General features: G+C 41.5%; 1 long non-coding RNA gene across 2 annotated transcripts in view; it reads right to left on the reverse strand.

Moving 5' to 3' along the window:
* Positions 1 to 6,307: 6,307 nt before the first annotated feature.
* The window catches only part of LOC130606503 (uncharacterized), a 37,688-nt gene continuing 29,284 nt past the window's right edge, over positions 6,308 to 14,711 (reverse strand). For both annotated transcript variants that reach the window (XR_008973987.1, XR_008973988.1), the window contains exons 2-3: positions 8,420 to 8,507; positions 6,308 to 6,503 (exon numbers count right to left, since the gene is read on the reverse strand). This is a non-coding gene — a long non-coding RNA (uncharacterized LOC130606503). The remainder of the gene's footprint in view (positions 6,504 to 8,419; positions 8,508 to 14,711) is intronic.

Here is a 14,711-nt window from a genome sequence, read left to right on the forward strand (position 1 = left end):
AGTGGCTCATTTTATCTGCATCTGCTGGATGCCTATCCCTCTGGAGCAATGCTCTGCAGACCTTACCAGGTTTGTGTAAGCAATATCAAAAAATCTTACCTAAAGTTATAAAATCAGGGCCAAGCCCACATCTTGCTGAGCACTCCCTTTTGACATTCACAGAAACTGAAGACATTTTGAATGCTGATTTGGTTTGCAAGGAGTGTAATGCTTTTTTAATACAGCTTCAATTTTCACCCTGAAAAAGACCCAAACATTAATCATCTTAAAACGTGTTCTTCTGCTGACTGAGAATAAACAAATAAATAGATCAGGTTGGACGAGGCCTTGGGTGATATGGTTTAGTGTGAGGTATCCCTGATCATGGCAGGGGGGTTGGAACTAGATGATCTAAAGGTCCTTTCCAACCCTAACTATTCTATGATTTGATTCTATGTTTTGATTCTATAATATCAGAATAGGCTAAAAAAACTAAACAACCCACCCACAACTCCCAAAACCCCAAACAGCTGCTATTCTGGTCCCGAAATATTTTCTTGTGATGCCATTCTTACACAACAATATCGTTTCATGCTGTATTATAGATGCATAGATAAAACATTGAGTATATATATATTATGCAATTAAACCAAAAGTTAATAAAGAATGCATATACATTGATGTTACCAAACAACAACTAAGTGAAATATTTCCTCTTTCCTTCTGAATTGTTTGACTTCCGGACAACATTTCTTTTTCTCCCTAATGAAAGAGTCCCCTATACAAAGTTTTGTGACAAGTTCAATGACACAGTAATTATTTCTTTCCTGTTTAGAAATATCTTGAGTAGCATGCAGTTGAATTTCAGGCTGCAAATGCCTCTTCGTTGTGCAACAGCTTTTTTCCACAGTGTTACGTTAAACTTAAAGGCTTTGTTTTCAATTTCATTTAAAATTGATTTCCTGAAGCTGAAAAACCCTGGAGTTTTCTCTTGGCCTTCCTTTTGTTACCACTTCCCATGTAATGATCCAGTAATGATTCACAATTTTGTGTTTCCAGCTTCAGACTTCTTTATGTAATTGCCTAATTTCTTATGAGAAAGGCAGATAAAGAAATACTTGAAGAGGCTCGTACGTAACTGACAAGGACCACAAAACTGCAGTTATTTTTAATTTATATCTAAACTGTTTTGTTGTACTAGCAGAAAGAATGTGTTTGTATAGTCTTTTAGTGCAGTTTGGGCCAGTCATCACCCAGTATCCAGCACGAACTTGCATAGACCTCAAGTTGTTTTTCTGCTTACTATTACTACAATGTATTGTATTCTTCTGGAGAACCTGCAATGGAGTAATAAATTGCATGACTTTGTGTACTCCCCCCTTTTTGATTTGACTCTAGCCAGTCTTACCAAGAAGGTCTTACAGATTACATGGTTTCTTGGCTTCACTGTGCAAGATGAGCCAGAGTTCACTCTTCTCCAGATTTCAGCCACTTTGGGGTTTCACTTGAGAGATGGGGTTTTAGTTTTTTTGTTTTGGTTGGGGTTTTTTGTTTGTTTGGGGGTTTTTTTGGTTTGTGGTTTGTTTTTTTTTTTATGCAGTCCTGAAAAATATTTGAAGAAAAAAAGCTCTGAAAACATGAACTTGCAATACTTTTTCACCCCACCATCTAGCTCTGAGAGGTAATATGGGTTAGCTGATACACACTTCTCCCCGCACCATACTGCTAACACTATGAATGTTACAGCTGGTGGTGCTTATGCTAAGGCAGTTAATGAGGAAAGCCAATTGTAAAAATCAGAATAAAACCCTGCACTTGTCAACTGGGAAAAGACAAACATTAGAAAAGGTACAGGCAAAAAAAGGTATTCAAAAAAGGAGAATGAAACTATCATAGCTAGAAATATCCACAAATAGTATCATACACTGACCTTGTGCAATGATGCCTTGTTTACATGGTTTGTACTGTATTGTTAGTTACCTCCCAAATGAAGACAGGCTGAGAAAGTTGGGGCTGTTCAGCCTGGAGAAGAGAAGGCTGCGTGGAGACCTCATAGCAGCCTGCCAGTATCTGAAGGGGGCCTATAGGGATGCTGGGGAGGGACTCTTCATTAGGGACTGTAGTGATAGGACAAGGGGTAACGGGTTAAAACTTAAACAGGGGAAGTTTAGATTGGATATAAGGAAGAAGTTCTTTACTGTAAGGGTGGTGAGGCACTGGAATGGGTTGCCCAGGGAGGTTGTGAATGCTCCATCCCTGGCAGTGTTCAAGACCAGGTTGGACAGAGCCTTGGGTGAGATGGTTTAGTGTGAGGTGCCCCTGCCCATGGCAGGGGGGTTGGAACGAGATGATCTTAAGGTCCTTTCCAACCCTAACTATTCTATGATTTCCTGAACAAAGGCTGAAGTAAAGATTTATGAGAATATTGAAAAATAAGGTGAGGAGGTTGAGAGAGGAAAGACCACAAGTACAGAATGAGTTCTGTTGAGTTTAGCTGGGTGGCTACAGACCTCTCGGGTTTGTTCTTTGGCTAAAACTTCAGACCTTGTGAAAGGAATTAAATTTCAAAAAAACCCACCAACATTTTGGTCACAGCAGCTGGGTAAATCTGGATGAGGTATCACACAAGTGGTAAGACTTGGGATTTTAGATTCAGCCCAGTCTTTGCTTTGCAAACAGTGATAACCACACAAAAATGAAGGATGTACTGGAGAGAATGGTCCTACCTATTACCTACACACACCTTTGCAGAGGTGAAGTGATGTGCACCTTTTCCAGCAGAACCCAATGGGTTACATGGCTCTGGGAGCATCCCCTTTGCTTCCTCACAGAAAGAAGAGGTACTGGAGCTATGGTTAAAATCCACCCTAACACCACAGAGATAGGGTTTGTTCTCATACATGTAGTGCCACGCTATTTATTTATTTGATTAAAACTAATTCTCAAGCACTTGACATTCCTCTCTGAGAGTCACTGGTTTGGCAAAAGTTAAGTGAGAGATAAAAACCCAGAAGCTGTTCCCCTCCCAGAAGCTATTCTAATCTGGAAACAAAAGAGGATGCTGAGCAAGTTAAAACATATGAATTAATAGGTGCTAATGTGAATTAGTACATATACAGAGAAGAGCAGAATAAAAGGAGGGGTGATAAGCATGAATCACTCTAAGAAAGGAGTTTACACACACTCCTTAGTTTTCTACTTAATCCTAAATTACCAGTGTTTTGCAAATACAGGCATGCCTACCCATATAATGCAGGGGTCTGCTGAAGATCCCCAAGCCAGACATAAGAGCCAATTAGTATATCTACACAGTGCAATGCTGCACCACAGAGACAAAGCAGTTCAGGTCCCAGAAACAGCATCACCTTATAGGAACATCTTGCTTGGATACAGCAGTGGGCCCAGAGCCACAACACCTAAGCCAGAATTTACATCAGCTACCTTTACATGAAGCAGCACAGTATGGGATGGAGACCAGGTAATGGCTGTATGAAGAGCACAAACACAATACGTCTCAAAACATAGAAAAACATCATCACATTAGGCCACCTTGATGTTTCCAAAGCTGATTTACAAAGCAAAGCTCTTGGAGATCACATTTGTAATATCTGGATGGACTATTTTGTGCTGGCTCACAGCTTGGGATCGTCTCAAATGCTACCCTAGGGAATAGTAACCCCATGGAAGATGTGCTACTGGTCAACAGTTGGACCTTAGATTCACATGTCTTACAAAAAACGTACAGCAGAAGCAAATTCAGAGTGTGTGGTTACAAATGGGCAGTGAGAGAGTATATAACACTGTAGATGTCAACAAAAGTCCAGATCAGACTAACTCCAAACATGCTGCCTCCCAGCCCAACAGCTTCACCATTCACCAGGACCGCACCAGTAACAGTCACCAAATGCAAGTGAGGAGACCACAGACTCAGCAGAGCCAGTACCTGCCTTTCTGTTCAGTAACAGTTTCTACTGCTCTCCTTGGGAATGTGGCAGAAGGAGGCTCAGGTAACATCAGGAGTTTCTGCCATGCTGTCCAGTAGTTCGGTCCCTGTGTATCTCATGAATAGCCTTGGCTTTAGTGGATGGTAGAGTGAAGATACCGGCATGTGCCTCCCCAAAGGAGGGTCCCTGGGGCTGATCATACTGCAGCCTTCAGGAATCCCTAAAGGACACGAAGTCCCTGAGAAAAAGGAACAGAGCTCACAGCCTTTTCCACTTAAAAATAAATCAGTTAAATCAGAGGAAGTGGGGCAGGTGGCTCGTTTCCCAAGCACGGCTGATTGCAGGGCGAGCCCAAGCACTGATTCACCAGCAGACCCAGGCCATTGTCCCAGCCCGCCTGCGCACAGGAAGGAGTTTCTGGTCCCAGCATCCCGCCAGCCACCGCCCCAGCACATTATTGCACCCTGTTATGGAGCAAGGCACCCAAAACCTCGGCAGGACTTACAGATGCAAGCACAAAGCCAAGATTTTTCCCCACCTTGTTTTCCTCTCCTGATGTTTGACCACCTGCCTGCTACACTAGAAAAGCATTGTGTGCTGCTACTTTAAATAGGCTCCAAATACACACAGGAAGCAAAATATAAATAATTGTAACGTGCACTTAGTACTCATGAGAAATCATTGATATTTTCCTCTTCTGTGGTTCTGGTTAAAAGAGCAAGCATCAAATCAGGCAGACAGACCACTTCACATCCCTGGAATGTGCTCATCTAGAAAGCCATGCCAGGGGAGGGGACACTGTGAGCAGGAAAGCAGTGATTTACAAGTAAATCCCTCCTCCCAGTCTGAGAAACATTTTATGACCTTGTAGGTGTTTCTTCAAAAGACCTTTCCCCTTCCATCAGTCTTGCTCTCCCTGTTCTCTGTGGCAGCGGCTAATGAATTGGGATGACAACATGGGTTGATGAGACTGAACCTCCCAGCCTGGCTTGCCTCTCTGTTTGACACTGCGATGAAACTACTGCCCCACTTCTGGCATCCCAATATGAGGCCAAGGAACAATCTGCATTGCCGTAAATCCAGGCTTTCCCAGCAAGATCAAGGAGGGCAGCTGCAGGAGGCCTCTATGGAGGCAGGGGAAGCTGTGACAAATGTGAAAATTAACAGGATTCATGTTTATATTTGGTATGTCTACACATATGGGCACAGGCATCCCACCAGATGTGAACTGCTTGCAGATGGGAAGTCCCCTTTTACTTGCATCACTGAGTCGGAGTTAAGCTGCCACAGCTCCCAGCCTGGGCTGCTTCACATCCAGATGGAGGTGAAAAAGCAAGTGTTTGCACCTGTTCTTGTGGACATATAGCCAGAGATTTTGTTGACCGTGTCAAAAATGAAGCCTCTAACGTGGATTCAATGAAAAATATGACGGGCAAAACTGCCCCCACACGCTTGTAGAACTCAGTAGAATGAGATGTGTTCATCCTGTCAGTTCAGGATGTCACACGTCATTTTCTAGTAGCTGGTCTAAATGTGGGATGAGCACTTCTTGCTCTTGCCTAATAGCATTACCTCCCCTGCCTGGAAAAGGCTCATCCTTGTGTACTGAGCACCATGCACCAAAACATCAGGGGAATGCTCGCTCAGATGCACTATTACTCCTTCTTTGGAGGGAAGCCATCGGTAGCAGTTTAACCGCTTTTTTACCACAGACCAAACAGTTTCCAAATGAGCCCTCCAGTGAAAAAGTGACATTTGTCAAATTGGTTCATAAACTGAGAAGAAAGATTGCAATTCCCCTTAGCTTTCTGGTACTCAATGTAACTATGCCAATTAAAGACACCAGCAGAATAGGGTTCCTTTTCAACTCTTTCTGGCTGACAACTGAGACTAGAATAATTTAAGCAACTACTCAAAGCTTGGAGCTTATGAGTGAAAACTGAGCACACTAGAACAGAAAAAATGTGGGTTTCCCCTTACTGTTTTTTCATAATATTCCCCAGAAAAATTCCTAAACTGATGACAGCACAATCTACTTTTTTAGTTATGGCCTTACATTTACTATCTGCTGTAAATGCAAAAGGGGAGGGAAAGGTTCAGATTTGTTTAATAGCCGTCAAAATTAAATACATCACTGGGCAGCCACATGCAGAAATAGTCCCAGGCTTTCATCAGTTTCTCTCTTGTGGAGGATTAATAATCTCTCATATAGGAGTTACTGTCTTTTTAGCTCTGTATTATTAAGAAAAAAAGAAACATTGAACTTCTGTACTGTGTGCTTTGACAGCTCGGGCAGTGTGCAGAGCTTTTTATCTGGTTTTAAATAGTGGATATTCACCCTACATTCAGGGAAGAAATAATAAATCCTTACCTGGAAATCACCTTCTCTGCAATTACCTGATAAGATGTCAAATGAAGCAAGGCTTCATTACCTCTTTGAAGAAGATTTTCATGTGAAAATAGCTCTCCTCACAGGGGGTTGCCAACTTTGTTATTGATGGCTATTTCCTCACATTCTTTTCTTTTGACTGTTGCACAATTACTACTCCAGTGGAGCAAGTCTTGCCCAAGGGAGAAGAGCTGCTGGATAAAAGGAGGTGGCTGGGACAGCAGTGGTGTGCAGTCAGGCTATCCGTTACCCACCAGGTCTACCCAAGAACAATAACAGGAGAACTCGCAGAGTGCAATCAAGTGCATTCTTCTCCAGGGTGATTAAAGAAATATTCAATTTGATGCAACTGAGGTACAAAAGCTTTCTGTATCCTTCTTCTGCCAAGCATGGAAGAATGCCAGCTTTAAATTATTTACAAGAACTCTCGTATGCCAAAGGCATATCATTTACTTGGAATCCAGGCAGCTTCATGCAATCACTGCTTACGCATAACTACAAAAGTAAGCGGAGGGAGAGAATCTAAATGGAGTCAGCTTATCAGACATCAAGTTTATTCTACTTCTCCCAGAAAAAACACCTATGGATGTTTGCTAGGAATCTCTTTTTCTCTACTAATATGACAGATCTGAAAAGTAATAACAATAATAAAGTCTTAATTCTGACTTTGTAACTGCACCCATTTTAAAATCTGCAAATATGATAAAATCCATATAAAGGCACTTGTAACTAAACAAGACAAGGTAAAAGTAGCAATAGTTAAGAAATTCAAGCAAGTTGTGTGTTTGCTTTCCTTTACTTGCTTCTCTCAGGCTTCTGCTCCCCAAAATCTCTAGCAATGGTATAAATCACATCTCTCTTCAAAGCATTGCTAAACATCCAAGAGGAGAAAATAATATTGCATATCACTTAACATCAGCTGTGCCCTAACATATTCAAAATCAATTATGTTTCACATCATGCAGTCTCAACTTTTAGCAGTTATTTGTGGTGCTAATTTGAGTTGCCCTAGATAATTAGAGGATGTGTATCTCCACCATTATAACAAAAATTACTTTTGTCGGACTTGCACAGAGGTAATAACGGCATTACAATCACAATGATTTTAATAAAGGCCAGATTGTGTCTAGCTCTAATACTCCAAATCTTTAATGACTTTATCCCACAATATCCACAGAAGATAATTAAGCACCTTTATCCCCATTTTCTATCAGTGCGGAACTGAAGTTCAGCAGTGACACAGTTTAGACGCTCCAAGACATAAGCATCCTGCTTACCTCTACTTTTGACACAAATACTGGGATGATAAAAACAGAACAACATGGATGGGGACATAGAAAAGAGCTCAGACTCCTCCTGGAGGCCTGGGCTCCTGACACCATTATATCTGCGAGCTGGCCTCTCTCTTAATGGGCTACAGTGTTTCTAGAGCCAACCTAGCTTTATCAGGGAAGATTCACAGATACAAACCTTAAGTAAGCTGTAAAACATGGCGATGGGGAAAAATAAAGAGACTACTGGAGACTGGCCTGCAGCAAGGGAAGGAAGTTGCCTGAGGAGGGTTATTGTTTCAGAATTGTTTGATGAAATAATAAACAAAATACTGCACTAGTAATTTCTGTAGATCCATGATGCCTTGCAACGCAGAGGAGTACGAGTACTCCCTGCCCAGAAAGGACTTCCTGCATAGTTTCAATCTGAAGAAACATGCACTCATTTATCAATGACAAAAAGTTAGAAGGCAATTTCTTAACCTTAGTGCTTTCTCTTGAGCAGAAATCATCCCATCAACATTTAAGATGTGTAAGGGAGACTCAAATGATTTTAACACTCAGGCTTCTTTAAACTGAATTGAAACTGCTCTGAACCAATATTGCAAAGGACAAAGTTCAAGGCTTTATTCATATAATACAAGGATGTAATGCAATAACCGTCTGTTTGAGACACGTAAGTAACAGATCAGGGACAAAGCTGCAGACAGGATGTCAGCAGTACACACAGGGAATTAGCCATGCAACTCCTTCACATTAATTACAGATACGCACATCCGAATCACCATGCAGCATGAGGAAAATGTACCAAGCAATAACTGTGATTCATACTTTACCATTAACAATGCAGCAAAAGGTTAAAGGGGATGGCGCTCTTCCGGCACCATTAGACAACCACAGTTGCGTGTTCTTCCTATGTCCAATCTGAAATGAAACATCAGCCATGGAACAACATGGTAGGAAGTAATTCTTATAACATCCTGAAAGTGCCTTTTTTTATAAAGTTGCTATATAAAAATAAGTATTCTCATATGAATTGTCAGGCACCAATATAGTATTTTTCTACAGAACTCTAACAAAAAGCAAATATTGTTATACCTTGCAAGATCCTGTTATACCTTGAAAGATACAAAAGCACATTCTGTATCATATCTGTCAGAGACAAAGAGCTATTTATATGATCAGAAAGACCTTGAAAAGTTCAATTTCTAAATCTTGTCTTTGTGCATAGTAGGTTATTGGCATGGGGCATAATCTGCAACTCTACTCTCAGTCAAGTATGTCTTGGAGCTCACCATACATGTTTTGGGTAGACAAGTACATCTTAGTTTTGTGCCAAACATTCTTTTTCTATGTTTTTGTCCAAAAAAATAAACATTGTTTCAGCAACAATAATGCAGAAAAAAGAAAAAATTTTCACTTCCCTTATATATCAAAAAATACATAGAGAGGGAAAATTACTCATCCAGACTGATTGCACACTTAAATATTTTTGTGCAATTGTTGTTGACATCAGCAGGGCTGGTTTGCACACCAAAGGCTGAACTTGAACACTGAAAACCCAAGCAACTGGATTCAGTCAGAGAACAAAGAGCTATTTCCAAGAGTCAACAACTCTTGTAAAGCTCCTTATGTGTATGAGGTCTGCATGATACTGGTTCTCTCAAAGCGAGATGTTCGTGAAGTAACAAAAATAATCATTCAAAGCATCAAAAAGGAGCACACATATTTGAAATTACACACATATGATTGAAATGTCACTGACAACATAGAAATGTAATTGGTTTGGTTGGGTCTGCTGTAAGTGCTGTATTTTCTTTTTTGACTTGCCAGTTTTGTGCAAGACTGTCAGAAAGACAAAAATGCATCTTATTGTGACAGAACGCACCTAAGGCATTACTGCATTATTCTAAGAGCTTCTTGACATTTGGCTTTGTCCTCATGACATCTGTAGCTAATACAAAATTGAAGCCCTTATCAAGGGCTTTAAGGTAAAGTTTACCAGCATTAACTGCAAGGCAGCCTTTCTCAAATGTTTTCCATACACTTTCTGTACTAGATTTGGAAAATGAAGCTCTTCATGTAGTTTCTAACTAATGGAAAAGATCCATCAAAGCTCTTCTGGTAACCAGGTGTACCCTGTTTTTCCAGGAGTAGCGCTCCACTGGCAGAGAACAATGACTGATGTTCTTTACCTCAAATGAACTGGACCCTGTAGGCTAGGAGAAAAGTGAGCCAAGAATCTGCTCTTCAGCTGAGTTGTTTTACAGGTGAAATCTCCAATTATGGCTCATGTTCAGCCATGGAGGCTTGAAGGAGGCCGTGCTTGGAATAAGAACTCTGACTATTTTTTTCTGCAGAAGGATACAGGTCAAATACACGCTTTGTAGGCTTTGCCCAACTTGCAGCACAAGAGGGTCCTTCTCTCATACAGGTCCCATCTCTCTATATCCAAAAGTGCTACAGCTACCTCTTGCCAGTACTGGTGATTCACAGCTAGTGATGATGGAAATGAGGGAAAGCTTTCTGCTCCCTTTTCTTGCCCTCATAACCAAAAACCAGAAAACAGTAAGGGTGTCATTCACTCATGTTTCTATAGCATAGTATTTGATAAATAAATCTCAGTATATAAATTCAGATAAAATACTTTTTAAAAATGACTCTTGGAATTAAACACAAAGCTGATATCTTCAGAATTGAAAGATGCTGGTTTACCTTTTATGCTTTATCAGTTTTTGCTAAGCTGACAACACATCTCCAAGTTACCAAATGAACTATAAAGTTTTTGGTCACTGCTACTATTTCATTAGATTCACCTCAATGCAGCTTTGAGATGTAAAGGCCTTAAATTATGTCACAGAAGTTGATTAACACAAAAGTTGTAAAACTTCTGTGTTAAGAATAGTCATCATTTTAAACTACAGCTCAGCTCCTCAGGGTGGGAACATGTTCAGCTTACTGAGTTTTTGGAATCTGAAGATGCAGAGTGTGCAGTAGAAGCTGATTAGCACCCAATAAGATTTGTCCCTTAACTTCTGTGGTCTTCTGTCTCAGCTTGCTTGAGACAGTCTCTTGAACACTAGTTCTACCCTTAAGTTACTATCTTTCACTCTCTGCTCATGTGGACTGAAGTTCTACAGTATAAAATGCTTTTGATTTAGTCTCTGCTGAGAATTAAGCAGCTTTTTGTAGAGGTAAAACTCGTAACTACAAACCATTCTTTAGGCAGCTTTTCCAGACCTCTGGAGCTCCAGGCTGCCCTGAGTCCTGCAATGCACTAACTCATGCTCAAGAAAAGTGCCCTACAGCATAGATCAACATAAAAGGTGAAGCCTTTCTAAAAGAGAACACACTGCTCTAAGTTTGGTTCCTCTAAATAAAATAGGGAGGTAAAGCACAGGTTTGTGACCATGCTTTGGAAGGCATTTCAGCCAGTTTTCCATCTGTAAATGTGAGCCATCACACAGATTTTAAACAAGCAAGTTTAATGAGCTTGGTGACATTGCTACACATGTAAAATGATGCCTCAAGAGGCAAAAAATTAAATGTAATGGCTGGTCTGGGATTGGCGGACTTGCTGTGAGCCTGTGCTTAAGCAAAAAAAGGGAGATGAGAAGAAAGTGAATGCATGGAAACACACAGCCTCGAAGAGAAGGAGTTATAAAAGGAAAAAGCAAAGTGAAAGGTTCTTTAATCATTGCTTAACACTAAAATAGCCGGACTTTTCACATATGACAGATTTAAACACAACATGGACAGAGAAAATCATTATTGCAGCTCCACAGAGTGAAACCCAGTCCCAAAATACAACTTGCCTAAGAAGTGGGAAACCTCAGTGACTGGACATTCCCTAACCCAATGCCCATCTTGTGCATTTTGATGTTTCCCAGTGTAGGACTTCTGCCTGCGTGATGGCAAGCACAAAGATCCTTGTGTTTGCTTTGGGCCTCTGGCTACTATTGTAATAGACAATAACAAATATTGCTCACATTCCTTCAGCAGTACACAGCAAATCTAAAATGAACTGCAACAATCTGGACTGAAGGCTCAACAATTACCCCATCCCCCTTGAACAGCCATTACAAAGGAAGAAACAGAAGTGAGAGCAGAAGGCAATGACAGAAGGAAGAAGGGAACAGACCATGTCACATGGACCAATCTCCACAGGAAGCCTGCTGTTGCCCCCAGGCTGAAACAGAAGGGAGGTCATAAGAAACAACCAACAAAGAACACAAATCAGACCGCATTGAGAAGCTCATTCCTGGAGAATATGGACAGATGCAGTAAAATTAAGTAGAAAGTAAGTGACACCTTTTTTTCTACACAAGAAAATAGACACATCTTGCTTAAATGAACACATCAGCTGAACTTCTGTTTTTGTTACAATAGGAAATCTAATTGAATGCAATGTGCAAATAATACAAGAGTTTATTGGCAGGGAGGAGAAAAAGCCTCTGCATTCTATGGGTATTTTATCACTGCCTGCTTTTGAATTGCAGACCAGTGACCTCAAGGGTATTTAGAGCAAGACCATTGTAAGAAGCATTCATGTTATCCAATGCCTTAGAAGAACAGGGAAAACTCCTTCTGAAATGTCTCTAAGGAAGCTGCTGCAAGCAGGCACACAGCTGCTTGGAGGCCATCAGAAATGGGAGTAACATGTCCATGCTGAGACATTGAGAGATCATAGCCAGATACCCCAAAGCTGCATTTGCATTCTTCAGCTTCTAAGTGACAGATGTGGAGAAGAAGCTTTTACTTGGAAGTATGGGATGTGCAATTGTACTCTCCTGGAGTAACCATTTATGAAACAAAGATTCTGCTCTTAATAAGGGCAAAATCCAGTTCTTTCTGAAACCAGATTCATAAATCCTATAGACTTTTCTTCAATTTCAGCAAGTAACACAACCCTACAGCATGAAAATCAGAGCTGCATGGATATGGCGCATGAAGGGAGGAGAGCTGTTTTGAGTGTTGCCATTCTCTGAAGGACATGCTGATCTTTCTAGAACTGGAGTTTTTTTGAAGTTGTGCTAATTTAGACTTTTCTCGTTCCTGTTCCCAGCTCCTCTGAAACCTATTTAGCCATGATTTTGGTTAGAGCAATTATAGGTACTAGAATGTTGCTCCTTCTCCTAAGGATGGGAGATCATCCCAGCTTTCTTCCACACAACCCGATTTTGCCCCTCCCCTTCCAACTTCTCACCTTCCCACATCCCTTTTTTGCTTGCATATGTATCCATCCCTTGGCCAATCAACCAAACTCCAAATTTAGTCTGACTTGAACAAACACAACATGTACTAGAGCATCTACAAGGCTTTTGTGCATGTACTATATAAAAATCAAAAAACTATTGCTCCTTCATGCTGTAGTCATGTCAGAGGTTACAATTTCATCTGGATCTGTCCTTGGACCACTCATTTCTATACAACCCTGCTCCCTGTGAAGCAAAGATACGTATCAGGTTTGAGAAGAACATGGGTGCCAGTAAGGCCATTCAAAGCCTTGCAGACATCTCTGACCTTCCCTTGGGAAGACAGCCTCTGCTCACACAAAGCTTGGGGAGATGCAGAGCCATCGCTGTGCAGAAGCCAGCCAGGTTAGCTGTGACAGGGAGCAGCCACCACTGACGGGCAGCTCAGTGGCCTAATGAGGCGGTCGGCTCATTCCTGGGTGTCTGACCGTCACTGCAATTGGAAGTAATTGAAGGTCTTTTCACCAGGCTCAGCAGGGAAAAGCAAGGAGCAAAAGGGCACGGGGCTTGGCCAAGGTCCCATTGGAGTTGGGGCACGCTGGTGGCAGGGTGTGGAGGTTTGCAATGCCAAGGCTACCCCTCCAAGGCATGGTGTGAGCCCTGCCGCTGCCTATCAGCCATAACTACTAAGAGCCATTAAAATAAACCCCAGTAAAAGTGTCGTTGACATCCCAGATTATATAAAGGGCCAGTTTTAGATGGCAGCATTGCTTCTGTGTTGTTATAGACTCCCTTCCACCCTTCTTACTCCATTTCTAATCAGTGGCAGTGGCTCAGGTCTCATAAAAGAAAGCCCCATACTTGTCCTGGTCTCCTCACCACACACAGAGAAGGAATTTGGAGCAGCATTGTTGTTTGGGTACTTCGGGACTCAATGTTCTCCTGAAGTGTTTTTGGTTTCTTTTAAAAGCATTATTATCTAACAGTTTGATTAAAAATAATACCAAAGTGTGAGAAGGGGCACTCATGGCACACCAACCTGAACTACTAATCCAAATTCCAAAATGCTCTAACACAGAGCCCCTGAAATGGAGGACACATAATCACTGTATTTTCTAATGGCATGTGGAGGGATAGTCTTCTTGGACCAAATCTTTTCCTTCTTTTGATATAGCTGAGAATCTTCAAAACATCCTCTTATCCCCATGCTGCCACACGGCTAAAGGTGCAAATCTCATCAGCTCCCAAAAGCCACAGATTAAGAGTGCTCTGAGTTTTTGCAGATACCAGACTGGCAATGCCAGGACAATGCACATCACTGAGGGCATGGGTGAGTCTCTTGAGCATTGTACTGCTTCTCCTGTGAGCAAAGAAGGGCAGAGAGGGCTGATCTGAGCCAGGATGCTCTCACCAGCAAACTGAAGCTGTTGGACAGGGCTATTGCCTTCACAGAAATGATGAAACCACCACTGAAGGCATTTTCCCAGGCTCAAGACATGGAGTAATCTCAAAGATCAGTTTCCTCTGAGCCCATAGCATGTTTTCCTGCTGTGGGTATCCAGCACTCCACAACATCAAAACAAACAAAAAAGAGCTCTTCCTGCCTTCCCTGTAATTGAAAGTTACAGCACAAACCATTGGTGAACAGCACCTTTCTTATATGCTTATGTATTTCACCTGCTGAATATAACAGCCTTTTCACTGGGGACAGTATGACCTCCCTGTTGAGATTTTGGCTCAGAAATCATCACAACAAGAGGAGAAACTAGTCTCTTCTACCAACCCTTCTTCCTTCAGTAACTTTTACTGCAACTGATGTCTTGAGACATTTGTGTCAGTTTGGTCCCTATCTCAGAATTTTCTCTTAAGAGCTCAACGCATTTTGGGGTTGCTCCAGGGTGAAGGGAGAATTTGGACAACCTTGGTGATGGCA

This window comes from Pezoporus wallicus, unplaced genomic scaffold (assembly GCF_028554395.1).
Source record: "Pezoporus wallicus isolate ANWC-B61680 ecotype Strahan unplaced genomic scaffold, APGP_CSIRO_Pwel_v1 contig_7073, whole genome shotgun sequence".
In the NCBI taxonomy this organism is placed as follows: domain Eukaryota; kingdom Metazoa; phylum Chordata; class Aves; order Psittaciformes; family Psittacidae; genus Pezoporus; species Pezoporus wallicus.